The sequence below is a fragment of the Melitaea cinxia genome, chromosome Z, assembly GCF_905220565.1.
Source record: "Melitaea cinxia chromosome Z, ilMelCinx1.1, whole genome shotgun sequence".
Taxonomy (NCBI): Eukaryota; Metazoa; Arthropoda; class Insecta; order Lepidoptera; family Nymphalidae; genus Melitaea; species Melitaea cinxia.
In genome coordinates this window covers 1,487,766-1,503,396 of record NC_059424.1, presented here as the reverse complement: position 1 = coordinate 1,503,396, position 15,631 = coordinate 1,487,766, and positions in this window count along the sequence as shown.

Sequence of the window (15,631 nt, the reverse complement as noted above, 5' to 3'; positions counted from 1 at the left end):
CCACGCTGCTCCACTGCGGATTGGCGGATATACTCGTAATCTCTACTATGAGTAACGATGACTGTCATGTCTTTATGATAATAACCGGGACCGACGGATTAACGTGCTCTCCGAGGCAAGGCGGGGAGACCCATAAGGACTGCACAAACACCCAGACCACTAGCTGTTCCCGCAAACGTTGTTTTGCCACATATGTTATTACACCTTAATCCCCCCCTCATAGCTGAGGGGTATGAAAAATAGATGTTGGCCAATTCTCAGACCTACACGATATGCACAGAAAATTTCATAAAAACCGGTTCAGCCGTTTCGGAACAGTATTGTAACTAACATTGTGACACGGAAATGTTATATACAAGATGGAGTTTATTGATTAATATATCTAACAATAAATATACACGTATATGACCTATACAAACATTCGTCACTCGCGGGGATCAAACTGGCGTGCGACTTGTAGCACGACAACCTGTTGCGGCGACTGAGTTGGCGCAGTGCCAGCCAGTTGTACACACATTCAATAAAGTCTTACTGAAGCCATTTCTATACACTGTAATAATATTTTTATACTACTGTTAAAATTGCTTTAGCTAAAGGAATAAGCTTTCACAATTTTCGGTCCGATATTTAAACTAGAAAAAACTAATTCGCGTTTGATTACAGCTTCTAATTCTGGTTACAATTTAGGCTAAATAATATTACACAGCTATTCATGTAAAGGAAACTATTAAACGTTAACAATAACGTCCATGAACTAATACTGGTCTTACTTTTTCATATTCTATAGTTCTACTATTTAACGTCTCTCCAAAAATTACGCTATAGCCTGTAGTATCGCACTGCTAGGCATAGGCCTCTTTTCCCATGTCGGAGAAGGATCAGAGCTTAATACACCTCGCTGCTCCAATGCAGGTTGGTAGATATATTCCCTACTATGAGTAATGATCGCTATCAGGTGTACATATCAGGTGTACGTGCTCTCCGAGGCAAGTTGGAGACCCACAAGGACTGCACAAACACCCAGACCATGGCAAACATCTGTATGGCCAACACAAATGTTTGTCATATGCGGGGAATTATCCCACAACCGCCAGCGCAACAGCCACAAAACAGTATTGTGACCGCTGTGCCAACATATCGAAAATTGCAATAAAATAAAGTGGAATATCAATACATTTTAGTAGAGTTATCTACTTCAAGGTATTTCTGGCGTTAAGTGTCGGATAGGAGTTGTAGATTGTTGCTGTGTGTTTATGGTAGCAAACAAGCGTACGGTTTGTCTGATGGTGAGCGGTTAACGTAGCCTATGAACTCCTGTTATGTCTTTGACAATGGATATATCTGTCCAATAGTCTCCCTCATTACTCTTCATACGCACACTCCGTTTTGGGACAGCTTTACTAGCATACCTGCTGTAGGTAATTTAAGACTAAATACAGCTTAGCGGGCCATATCAGAACCCATCAAAGAAATAAGTCATTGCATTCACTAAATCAGTGAGGAATACCACAAATGTGTAAAGTCAACCGTTATATACTCTATACTTCTATACTAATATTAGGGGTTGAAGTATGAAATTGCTGATTTATACTGAAAAATTGAAATTCGTTTTTTTTTTTTTTTAATTTAACATATTTATTTAATCCAAAAAAATTGCTGTGTGATTACGGCAACGAAGAATATAGCCACCCCCTCTCTTCTCGTGGGTGTCGTAAGAGGCGACTAAGGGATAACACAGTTCCACTACCACCTTGAAACTTAAAAAGCCGACCGATGGCGGGATAACCATCCAACTGCTGGCTTTGAAATACACAGGCCGTAGACGGGCAGCAGCGTCTTCGGTGCGACAAAGCCAGCCCTGCGGTCACCAACCCGCCTGCCCAGCGTGGTGACTATGAGTAACACACATGAGTTCAGACCATTTTCGGCGTGAACTTGTGGAGGCCTATGTCCAGCAGTGGATTGTGATAGGCGGAAATGATGATGATGATTTAATTCAAATAGTTTCTATTATTATCTATACATTGCTGCCTAGGAAGATCATTTATGCCTTTGCGATAGAACTCTAGTGATCTAGATTCGACAAACTGTGTGAAAGCATTTTGTACTGCCTCCTGAGAAGAAAACTTTTTATCACATAGAAAATTGTCCAAATCATAAAAAAAATGGTACACTGTTGCGGCGTTTGACCTGGGGTCAGCCATTGCATTTTCGCTTACGGTTGTTGTAAAGACTAAACTTTTCGTCACATGTCACAATTCGATCAAATATTCCTTCATTTCCGTATCCATTCAACAAGCCAACGCAAGATTCAACACGCGTTTCTTTCTGCAGATCAGTCAAATCATGAGGTACACCCATTTTTGTATTTTTTAATTTTATTGATTTGACACAAATGAGTCCAATATTGTTAGTAAAGTAACGTTAAACCATGCCGCTAATTCCTGTGTAGTTTGGCTCGGATCGGGTTCCAACATCTCTTTCAATTCATTGTTATTCACCCGTGGGCGGTATTCAACGTGGTTCGTTCTTTAAATCAAAGTTTCCAACACGAAAGCGTTTAAATTAAAACCGCACGGTGCGTTCATTAGCAGTCCCCTCTAAACCTAACATTGATATTGCAAGCGGTTTCTGCCGCGTTAGTTCTGCATCGTAACTCGTATTCAAAAATCATTCGAATTTTTGAAGTATCCATCTTTCTTGTCTAAGCTGAATAAAAAAAAAAAACAACTGAAAGTTGATAATCGAATGTTGCATATTTTTTAAAAAAAGAACTACGTAGGTACCATATGAAAAAAGTTTCATTCAAAAATCTCAAACCATGAAGGTTCTATGTCAATTCAAAGTATCTATTACAATAAAACGGCAATTTCATACTGTAACCCCTATTATTATAAAGAGGTAAAGTTTTTAACTTTGTTTGTTTGTAGGGGATAATCTTCTGAATGAAAATTCTTTCACTAACAGAAAACGACACTATTCAGGAGTAAAATAGGCTATATTTTATTGTTTTTGAATACAAAATTAAGTGAAAGCTAATAGTATATGTAAATCAAGTCAGAAAAATGCGAGCGAGATGAAAATTTTACTATTATATATTTGCATCACAAAAATAATTAACGCGCAACAATGTGGGCACGGGTCGTCTACTTTAATATATAATGAAAATGACCTTAAAACGTTGCCAACATAATAAAGAGAATAAGAAACTATAAAGTTTTAAGTGAAATTCTAATCAACGTAAATGTGTGTACAATTCTAAATGACCAATTCAACATGGAAATACTTCCAAGATTTTTTTTTGTACGTAATTTAAATTAAACAATACCTGTAGCATTATAGCTGTTATTTAAAAGCCAAAACCCTTCAACAAGTAATAAACAAGGGACAGCAAGGAACAATTAATAAACTTTATATTACAAACGAAAATATTTTTGTAAGTTTCTTTTGTTGTATTTAATTAACATGTTTTAATAATCTGTTGTTCTTAAAACATAAAAATGTGACATTTCTTTTAAAATTCTGTACTTAAAAATACTGATGTAAACAAAGAACCTATGTTACTTTACATTTAGGTTAAAGATAAATAAATAAAAGGTGTAATTACACGCAATGTCTTTCAGTAGGATAGGCATTCTGTAACAGACGGGTATAGAACACAATCACAATCGGTTTGACTACGACGTACTGTAATGGTCTGTAGAAATATTAACGTTGTGCAGGTAATAAAACAATTACCGTTTGCACATCAGCCTAAACTCGTTGTCTGAAAAAAATCGCGCCTTTAGCGATAAAATATATCTTTTGTTTTTTTTTTTTTATAAATATATATTGTTATTATTTAACTCTTTGTTTATTTTTGGTGTAGAAGAAATATATTATTATTTGAATTGCGATTACTGTGTCGACGTCATGACGTCATGAAGTTCATGGGAACAGACGCCTACTCGAAAAAAAAAATATTTTATTAGCCTCCCTAATCATATAATAAAATTTCAATAACAATTTTATTTATAGAAGTGGGTACAAGCCTACGTTAAATATTCAATACTAATCGAATCTAATGAAAGGTGAATTTATGTAATAAGTAGCAGCGGCACCTTGACACTCCACCTTCGTGATCCGATCCCACGGGAATATCGACATAAAAAGTAATCTATGACTCATTTTGAATATACCTGATATCTTCGTATTTAGTTTAATTACGATAAAATTTGTATTTACGCGTGAAAGAGTAATAAACTGCCACCCATCCTCACATACTTACGTTTTTATAACATTACTCGTAGTAACACAACCACTGAAATATGTATGCAATTTGTATAATGATTTTTAGGAAAAAATGCGAATGCGTTTATTAACTTATTTGAAATTGAAACACATTTTTAATGTTAATAACTTATTAACTATTATTACTTTTAAAACTATTTCAACAAATTGCTGAATCTAGGCAATTAGTTTGTGTTACCTTTTTGGCACAAAAAACAGTATTTATCAACAAATTTCCTTCATTTCTTTTTCATAGATATAATATATAACAATATATAATATACAATAGCTCCTAATATGCTTAAAGTTGTCAACGTTTTAATTATTTCTATGATATCTAGGCTTAGAAGTTATTCCAACAAACACAAAAATACCCAGATTATACTTACATAACTTAGACGTACATTAATAATTATCACTAGTAATAATCGAACCCGCGATTTCAACGGAACATTGCTGGGACCAATGCGCTAAATTCTATACTTGTATTATATAAATGTAACATTTATTGTTTATTTATTTATATCCATAAAACTAATAATATGATTGAAATTCTTACATAATTAGGATAAAACATTACATAGAAATGATATAGGCTATAAAACTTCACGTTACGACTTAATAAAACGGAAATGTATGCACAATTGTTGATACAAGTAAAACAAATAACGGAATAATGTTATTTTTACAAAGGTTTTAATTTAACATGTAGCAGTGCTACGATAGTTCGTAGAACCGTAGCACAATATCCTGTTTCAGACAAATATGTTCATTGTTGGACTAAAAAAATATATTGAATTAAAAAAATATATATGACTAGCCCGTTGGCGCAGTTTGTAGTGACCCTGCTTTCTGCTCCGAGGGTTGTGGGTTCGATTCCCACCCCGAGTCTGGGTGTAATATAAATATTTATTTATAAATTTATATATGTATTATTTATAAGTATGTTTATCGAAAAAAAAAAATATATGTAGCTATATACCAGTCGGCTGTTACCTATAACACAAGCATTAAGTTGCTTACTTTAGGAACAGATGACCGTGCGTGTATTGTGTAGATATTTATTTATTATTATTATTTATTTATTTTATTATTTATTGAGTAAATTCTATTGTAAAAAGTGTAATTTTTTAATTATATTACTGTAATAATTTTGTACACGATAGCGAATAAGGTAGAAACTTTAAAGTCTATTTTCTGGAAGACGGTTGTATATTTTTTAACAAATTATGTTTGACAATAAAGATTATGTTGTACGATTTTATTTTTAATAAATTTTATATCAATTTAAACTTAGACTTTTTGTATATTTTCAAATAGTTTCTGGTTAAATATTGCCCTAACTAGTTGCCGACGGCCGACGGCTATCGCAACGAGGCGTAAACCTAAATATTCCTTATACCAAAACATTTAATCAAATAAAACATGTATGTAACGAATTTTATACATAATTTAAAGTCGTGACGGAATTATTGTATTTGCTTTAAAAAAATTAAACGACCTAATATTTAAAATATATAAACGTTTATTTTTCAAAAGTTACTAATTATCAGTTATATACAGTCAACAAGCAGATACATTATATACAGATTTATATTATACGAAAATTAATAATTTTATTATTACCTTACATTTTAAATTACATACGAACAATAATAATACATAAATAGAATAGCTATGTAACATGAAGCAACAGGCGTAGCGCAAGTCCGGGAGAACCATCCCACATCCCCCGTTCAGGCCGAGGGTATATAAGTGCCAAGCGCGGAACGGCCTTACCATTGCGGGCATAGAAATCACTGTGTACGTATCTACCCTCTCTTAACTTGAAGTGCTTTTTTCTGGTATAATCCACTGTGTAATTTTCTGTTAACTTTAAACTCGACGTTAGGAATTAATTCGTTATTTCTGGTTTTTATTAAACTAAAATGCCACTTATCGTTTATTTGATCTGTTTCAAAGTTGTTAAAAATAAAAAAGAAAAATCCGTGAGGCTCGAGTTCAGAGGTAAGGTATTTTCTTTAATATTTCACTGCTTTTTCTCTCTTACCTTTGTTTTACTTTTTGTTTCTATATAAATTGTAATAATTTTTATTTATTTTTCTTTGAATTTTATTCTAATTAACTTATTTTATTTATTTAAAATTGTTTTATTCAGTTGCTCCCAACATTTTTTTTTTACTATTTTATTTTCACTCATTTCGTTAAAAATTACATTTAAAAATAATTTCCTCCTATCCCTCGATTTTAAATATATTTTCTGTGTTAATTGTTGTATGTTTCATTCATCTGCGATACGAGCTTTGCGAATAAAATTTGTATTTAGTTTGCGTGTGTTCTGCACGCAATCGCTAGGAAAACTCTCATGAAAAAACAATTTTCTCACGTAAAACTCATAAAACTAAAAACAAAGACATCATCTAACATAAGCACGTCTTAGTGTCATTATATGGCTTTTTGTAAATTAGGGCTCTGGCGAAAATATTATCTTATTTCTGTTATTGCGAAATTAATGTATAAGCTGCTTCGCACCTTATCAATTTGATTATAAAATGTAAAAGAAATATTTTCAACTCACTAGGTATATTAATGGTGATGGTAAAAGTAAAAAACAACTGTTTCCTAAAATTTTACTACAAATTCGTACAAGTACTTTTCTTTTGACTTACATTTACAGACAGAAAACTAATTCAAGTCCCGTGATGAGATATTAAAACCTTGTTTTATGTAAAATATCGATGTAATCCTAACTAGCTGTTGCCGGCGACTTTATTCGTAAACAAATTTTAAAATCTATCCACATAGTGTCCTATAAAAAAAACATTGTTACGTTTTTGCAAAAAAAAAAATACTGACTCTCCATTCCCATTTGTCGCGTAATATTATAAAACCTTTAGGCTGATAGCATTCATCGACGAAAAAGCTATTTGACCAGTAAGAGAATTTTTAAAATCGAACCGGTGGTTCCCGAAATTAGCTAAACCAAACAAACTATTCAGCTCTATAATATTAGTATAAATTTGCAAATGCGATTAAAAAATAATTAAAATGTGCGATAGATAATCTTAATTCAATTTACCTTCATATAGTACAATATTAATAATTACAATAAATAATAATATTACTATAAATATATATAATATACGCATTCGACTAAAATACTGGAAAATTACATTTATTTGTACTAAGTTATCTTACCATTTCACTTTCTTTTGAGAAATGTCAAATATATATATTGTATACGCGTTTTTACACAATAGCGCTAATAAAAATTCGAATAAAACTCCGACACCCCACAGCTGGGCATAAGTCTTTCACCGTGTAGCAGAAGGGTAGGAATAAAAGAAGGCTAAATAAAATTGATCTGAATGAATCAATGATTATATTTTTGAAAAAATATAGATTACAAAATCAATAGATATTTTTGATTAAAATTCAATTGGAGAAAAAATTATTTGATTAATTAATTCCGTAACAGTCAACGTGAAAACGTAAATTGTAAAATTGACCTAAATATCTAAATAATAGAGAAAATAATGTTTCCATGAATATACAAAACTTCGTTTTTTTTTGTACTGAAAATTAGTTAAATAAACTAAAATTCGGATCAAAAATTCAAATGCTTGTAATAACGGTTTTCCAAAACATCTTAATTCGCTCTTAAAGTTTTCTGGATATATTTTTATATGCAATTAATTTAACAAAAACAAAAACAAAACAAAAAAAAAACATTCATAATATGATTTATTGATTACTGCGTCACGGCGACTATGTAATACCGTTGATCCTAGTTTTAAGCATATAGGTCTTAATTATCGTTACTCTAGATAGGAAAATTATTCGCAAAGCATCATCCATTAAGCGCTATTTTTTTTCTCATATAAGTAATTTTATATGAGAAAATTATTATTATTATTATTATTAAGATAAGTAATCTTTGTAATCCTGTCGGTCGTCAACAGAGTATCGTCAATAATAAATGTAATCTATCTGAGCATCAAATTTTGTCAGTTGTTTCGGTGGTGTATTTTTTAAAGCAAACATAAAAATTAAAGTTACCGTAATGTCGTGTTCGTATAACTTAAAGCAAGCTCTTCGTGCAAACAGATAAGCGATAAGTCACAATTTTCTTATCGCGAAATTCTACATAAAATATTTTTATACTTAGGAAAAGGCGGATTCAACCTTCCGCAATAAGTATGAAAAGAGACGACCAACAGTAAGGCCAACACCAACAGACATGCAGAGCCATAACAATATGGGCGCCGAAAAAGATTACGATGATTTCAGCGAGTCAGACTCCAATACTGACATTGACGACCTGTACAGCCAAGCTGATAGCGAAAGCAACAGCGGTAGCGACATCGTGACCATCATTGATAACCAACATGAAATCAATAGTTCTAACAGGACCGGCAGGATTATTTTCAGCTTGAACTACAACGAGTTTGATTACGATTTCGAACCTAATATCTTGATGTTAATAATTCCCGTCGTATTTTTTATCCTTTTGATGGGAGAACGTTTAATTTTCTTCATTATTTTACACATTCTGCGTATATTGAGCTTGTCGTTCGTTACGATATTAATAATGATTCTGATTTTCATGATTGTGAAATTAATAATTTAGATGCTGACTTTAACTTTGGTTCTAACTCTTAATGCAGATACTAAAATAATTTAATACATTTTTTCTATATTTAAAAAAAAAAGTAAATAATGAATATTATCTGTTATTATCGAATAATTAATTTGAAATTGCATAAAATTTTGGAAAAGCAAAGTTTAAAGCTTGTGAGGATGTAGAATATATTAAAACGGATATCGTTATCAATATATATTTTATCGTCACTGGACAAAATTAACTAAAATATTTGTATTAATTTGTTAATTTCATAATAATACACACACAAAAAACTGATGTGTTTAAAGAAGTTGATATGTAGTATGGCATTAATTGTTAGCGCTTTGATCGTGAGATATATGTTTTAAAAGTATATTAGGGTATATAATATTTATTTTATATAACAAATTATATGTTCGATTACAATCTTTGTGTAACAACTTTAATTTAACTAATAAAACTTATTGCTACTGAAATGTTAGTAAACAAATGACAATGTTATTTAGTATCATTGAAATATATATGTATATTTCGTCAATGTATTTAGTTTGTAGACAGTTGAATAAATGAATTAGAAAAAAAAAACAAGTAAATTTTATTACAAATTACGTCGATTAAACATCTTTTGCAAAATAGCTAAAATTAAAGATAAATTAAAATTAATATACGATCAATATTTAAAAAAATATATATTAGCCTCACATAAAAGGTATTTTAATTGATAAGGGGCATATTCATAAAGTTCTAATAAATTATCCTAAAGTACTATTAAACGTACTAATACTTTCTTGATTAATCTTAATATATATAAATCTCGTGTCACAATGTTTGTCCTCAATGGACTCCTAAACCACTTAACCGATTATAATAAAATTCGCACACCATGTGCAGTTCGATCCAACTTGAAAGATAGGCTATATTTTATTTTGATATATTAATTATTATATTTAAGAAAAAAAGTAAAGAAGGCGGTACAAAGTTCGCCAGGTCAGCTAGTATTTACTAAGATTTTTACCCTTTTGAGTTACAATCATAATAATAATTCACTGCAAGAAAATGTCTTATAAATCCACCACCGACTTAAATCAATAATAATATTAAAAAGATAAAAAAAATTGTATATTAATAAACTGAAAAGTATGGGATCGATTTCAAAAATTCTTTTAGCAGAAAAATGCTTCGTTATTTGAGATTCGTATATTGACATAACGAAACATCTAAAATCATGATTTGATATCATCATATCGACGTCCAAGCGGAAGCTGAAAGCTAGTTAAATAATATTTAGCATGTGTTCTAAGGATGTCTCGCTAAAATACACATCAAACGTTCTTTGAGAATATCCGGCCATCGGATGTCCGGTTTTCCGGATTATATTACCGGCGAACTAGCAATAACCGTATTAACTTAGTATGGTGCCATCAAAGCGCTTTTTATTTGATTTGCATCGTTTGATGCTAAATATGTTTAGGCATCGACTTTAGCGACATAAGCGATTAAGTGGCAATAACCGGTACTAATATTATTTACTTTTTAATTGGAAATCTATAGCTAAGATTTCACAATACTTATCGCCCACCTGTTTCAAGTCGGGTAGTAGGCATGATTTCTAAATAAAAATTAGTAGTTGAAGATTTTACTATTCAAAGCCTTAAAATGCTACGAACACCGCTCATACTGAACGTAGTTTCAATTAAAAATCGTATGAACCAATTATTTCGTAAACCCTCTTTTTTATATTTTGCTACATAGCGCGCTCGCTATGAACCCGAGTTAAAGTTGAACCTGTGTTAGACGCCTCTCTCTCTGAAATGTTTTTTTAATAAGAAATAAAACTGAAATAGGGACTTACACTATTTAGAGCTTATTTTCCATTAAATTTCATACCGTCATTCGTAAATTAGGTGACGGCTGCTAATTTGTAATGATTATTGAATTTATTTATTTGTTACAAAAACTATATAATGTACTGGATTTTACTCGCGGCTTCACTCGTATTGATTTTTTTTAACAGCAGGTAGCCTCTGTTACTTTTAATATCTCCAACAATATGTACACAAAGTTTCACGATGATCGGCTCAGCAGTTTTTGCGTGAAAGCGTAACAGACAAACTTACATTAGCATTAATAAGGTTATATTAGGGATATGTTTGTCGATAGTAATAGCTTTACTTATCGGAGCTGTTTTCCGAGATTATATTATACTCGTCTCCTAATTTCGAGGGTAGTTCACAGTAACTACCAAGTCCTCTATATTGTAACCACTTAACAATAAATACATCATCAAATTTCACTTGCAACTTTTAGGATAGTTCAAAGATAGTTTTGGCTTGTTTCACCAACACTGGTTATATCTTTACTTTGAGTCAAAATGACATCTATATTGATACAAGAAATCGAATCAATTGAGCTACTGTAATGTTTTAAAATATATTCGCGTTGTTGTGCTTAATTAAACTATTACCTATTTACTTAAAAAATTAAGTATTCAAAATCTATGTAATAAAAGCACCCTGCCATCCATCATAACGAATTTCGCTTAAATTTTTTTTGTATGGATTTGAACGGATCAGATTACTTGATAAAATACGACTCAATATTTTATTACAAAGGATTTATTATTTTCAAAGACGTTGAAGGATTAAGATTATCTCTTATGAAGGCTAATGTTAGACAACATATTTAATTTCTGTAAGCTGTTCGTTTATTTGTTAAAAATTCTAATATATAAAATTCTCGCGTCGCTGTTATTGTAGTTAAACTCCTCCGAAACGGCTTGACCGATTCTCATGAAATTTTGTATGAATATTGGGTAGGTCAGAGAATTGAACAACATCTATTTTTCATCCCCCTAAATGTTAAGGGTAGTCCACCTCTATTTTTTTTAATAAACTATTTGTTTTTTATTTTATTATGATTTGGCGTTGAAAAATACATATGTTACAACCCTAAATTTTCACCCTTCTATCACCAGCCCCTATTTTTAAATAGCGTTTAGCGGCAAGACAACGTTTGCGAGTCAGTTAGTAAACATATAAAAATAAACGCAACAGTCAACGGCAGCATTGAATCGTGTCTCGATTCCTGAAAACATATACCTACTCACTTATGCACAGACACGTACAGATATACATCTAGATTGATGCCACCAAACAAATCCACTGCCTAGATACATACATCTGATATGTGCAGTGAGTGAACATACTAGAGGCATTTGAAATCCTAAATATCAAGATAAGCTGCAACTCTGTGGTATATCTTATATATATATCTCATTCAGGTTATGATGAAGTATAAGTGGGTAACCGGCCTAGTTGTGTAGGTTTACGTCGGATAATTATTTATTCGTGGAGAGTATTAACCAAGGTCGAAACGGTAAAACATTTCCAGAGATAATCCGAAGTTAAGATTACCAATTAGTTTAATTGGTGTAAATGTTCAAAATATTTTGATAATATACATCGCATTACATTAAGCCTTTTCAGTATTTTTTCTTATAATACAGAATTTTAATTTTAATAAAGTTGATTTAATGAAAATCAAGAAAAAATTACCGAATATAAAAAATTAGAAAAACAGGAAAATTAAAATATGACATTTGTTTCTCTTAAATAATTAAAAATCAATCAGTGATTCCAGAGGAAGGTATATGTGTAATACATGCATAATACAGTAGAGAAACATGATAGTTTTAGAGGTTTCTAATATGATGTAGCATTGCACCCGTGAGAAGCCGAGGCGGGTCGCTAGTCTCTTATAAATCAAAACCTAATGTCACGTCGTCCCATTTAAATATAATCGAGATATAATGAGTAATTAATAATTATTAATTCGAGTTATCTTTGATGATGCGTGAGAGTGCCTGAGCACATGTTAGTTTGCGCGCCATCTATCGGAATTCAGTAAAACTACTTCAGTGACTATCGATCAAATGATGTTACATGGCTACATCTGCTATAACGCAGTGAGCTGTATTATCCACTAGAGGGCAGTAGCAGTTTATTCTTTGTAAATATATTTGAGCGTTTAATTTTTGAGTTACCGCTAATAATGGTATTTACTTGACTATTTTTTGACGATTTACGTTGTATTACTCATCTATGTAACTGAAGTCCGTGTTTTTTTTCGTTCGCGAAAATACACAATTATATTAATGCACTTTCATTTTGTAATCCTTATCTCTTTTTGTCAAACTTATCTCTTTCACTGTGGCTTAATTTAGACTCGGTAAGCTGATATTGGACATAATTATACAAATATTCAGCGTCACACAGACATAAAGGCAGTTTTTTTAATTAATTCAGTAGAGAGCGCTTGGCACCGGAGGTGTCAATTATCACAGTTTATTAGGGTTAGATCACAGCTAAGGCTTTGCATATAGGACATCATGAGATTCTGCAGGATGGGTTCATACTCTGATTGTCTAACCATACCATAAGGCGTAGGCTTAGCTTTCCTTATTATGTTTACCAATTTGATATACTTTTAATAATAGTAAGTTTTATAATTATGTAATATAATTAAGATTTCAATAAGCATACAAAAATTAATAATAATAATAATAAATATCTACACAATACACACACGGACGTCTATTCCTAAAATAAGCAACTTAATGCTTGTGTTATAGGTAACAGCCGACTGGTATAGCTGCATATATATTTTTTTTCGATATAAAAATACAAACAAATATTTATACCCACCCAGACTCGGAGTGGGAATCGAACCCAAAACCTTCGGAACAGAAAGCACTACAGACCGGTCACTACAAACTGCGCCAACGGGCTAGTCAAAAAAATTTATACTTAGGCAATTTTAATTTGCTCGTTAGATTGATCACTTTTACTAAATAATTGTGTTTGCTCGCAAACGAAAAAAAAAACCGACTTCAATTACATCGACGAGTAATACAACGTAGATCGACGAAAAAATAGTCAAGTAACTACGTGTTATCAAAGATTACTCAAAAAGTAGTTATCAGATCTCGATAAAATTTATATGTGACCACATGATAAATATCAGCTTTCGATTAAATTAAAAATTATCAAAATCGGTACACCCAGTAAAAAGTTATTGCGGATTTTCGAGAGTTTCCCTCGATTTCTCTGGAATCCCATCATCAGATCCCGGTTTCTTTCTTTATCATGGTACCAAACTAAGAATATCCCCTTTTCAACAAAAAAGAATTATCAAAATCGGTACATCCAGTAGAAAGTTATGCGGTATAATACAGCGTAGGTCGACGAAAAAAGCGGCAAGTAAAAACGCATTATTAGATATAACTCGAAAAGTAGTTTTTAGATCGCAAAAAAATTTAAATGGGACCAATTGACACACACCACCTTTCGATTAAAAAAAGATTTGTCGAAATCGGTCTACCCAGTCAAAAGTTTTGATGTAACATAGATAAAAAAAAAATACAGTTGAATTGAGAACCTCCTCCTTTTTTGGAAGTCGGTTAAAAAACTTTTTCTTCCTGCTAAAAAATTTTAAACTAATGAACTTTATATCTTTCATATTACCAAAACATAATATGATATTAATTAATACTTAAATTAACTGAATTGACACACCTTCTAAGCGCTTGATAGCTGGACAAGATCATCTTCCCTTAAGAGAAGGCTCTTTTGTGAATTGACGAATAATAATAAACCATTATCTGTTAAGCACAACGAGAACTATCAAGTGCTTATGATAACAAATGTGACCGACACCTTTACGTGTTCCTTAAATCATTTTAGGGTCACAACAATTACAAATTAGACTAGAAACAGTGTTTTATTAATTCATTGCTTTATAAGTAACTACATTCGGGATCGAATACAAGACCATATAAAATGTGTTCCTACAATATAATTGTGTTTTAGTAATTTTACTAGTTTTTGAGTAATCTTTGATGACACATTTTTCGTTTACTTACGTTGTATATAACTTTCGATGTATTTGAAAGCAAGAATTACGAATTGTACAATATCCTTTACGAGGTAAAAAATCGTGAGTATTCTAATTATCTATTGTCAAATACACTCGAAATCTCGAAATAAACAAGAGAATGCACTTAAAACACTATCTATAATTGAGGACTCGTTTATTTGGAATATATACTAGCTGACCCAGTCACGCATTGCTGTGGTTCAGAAACGATAATAGATTGAATCAATTTTTTACTATTCGTTTGATAGAACTAAATTAACATTTGCAAAAAATAAAAAAAAAATAAAAATAAAAAATAAAATTAGATTCATTTATATGCCATTGAAAATAAAACGTTCCGCCACTATTTGAAAGTAATGGGTTTTTATCGAAATGTTGAAATTAGCTCAAACCAACATATACTTTTCAAACTTACATTTTTTTTAACTGTTCGTGATATGACTGGTCAAATAAATTATTAAAAGTATGAAAATGAATGTAAATTTTATATTCAAACGCGCCATCTATAATCTAGAAATAGAAATACGGTGCCATCTACTGGGAATCTGTCTAACTTAGATGCCAAGCCGCCACCTTATAGAGAAATAGAAATATGGCGCCATCTACCGGATATCTATGCAACTTAGCTGCCCAACCGCTATCTATTATGTAAACTTTATATTTAATACTAGCTGTGCCCGCGGTTTCGCCCGCGTTGAAATTAGTGTGTCAGAAAGTTTTCCCGGCAAACTTCCAGTGAAACTCTCATCAAAATCGGCTTAGCCGTTCCGTAAACCTTCTTCTTGCCAATGGTGGAGCCTTCTC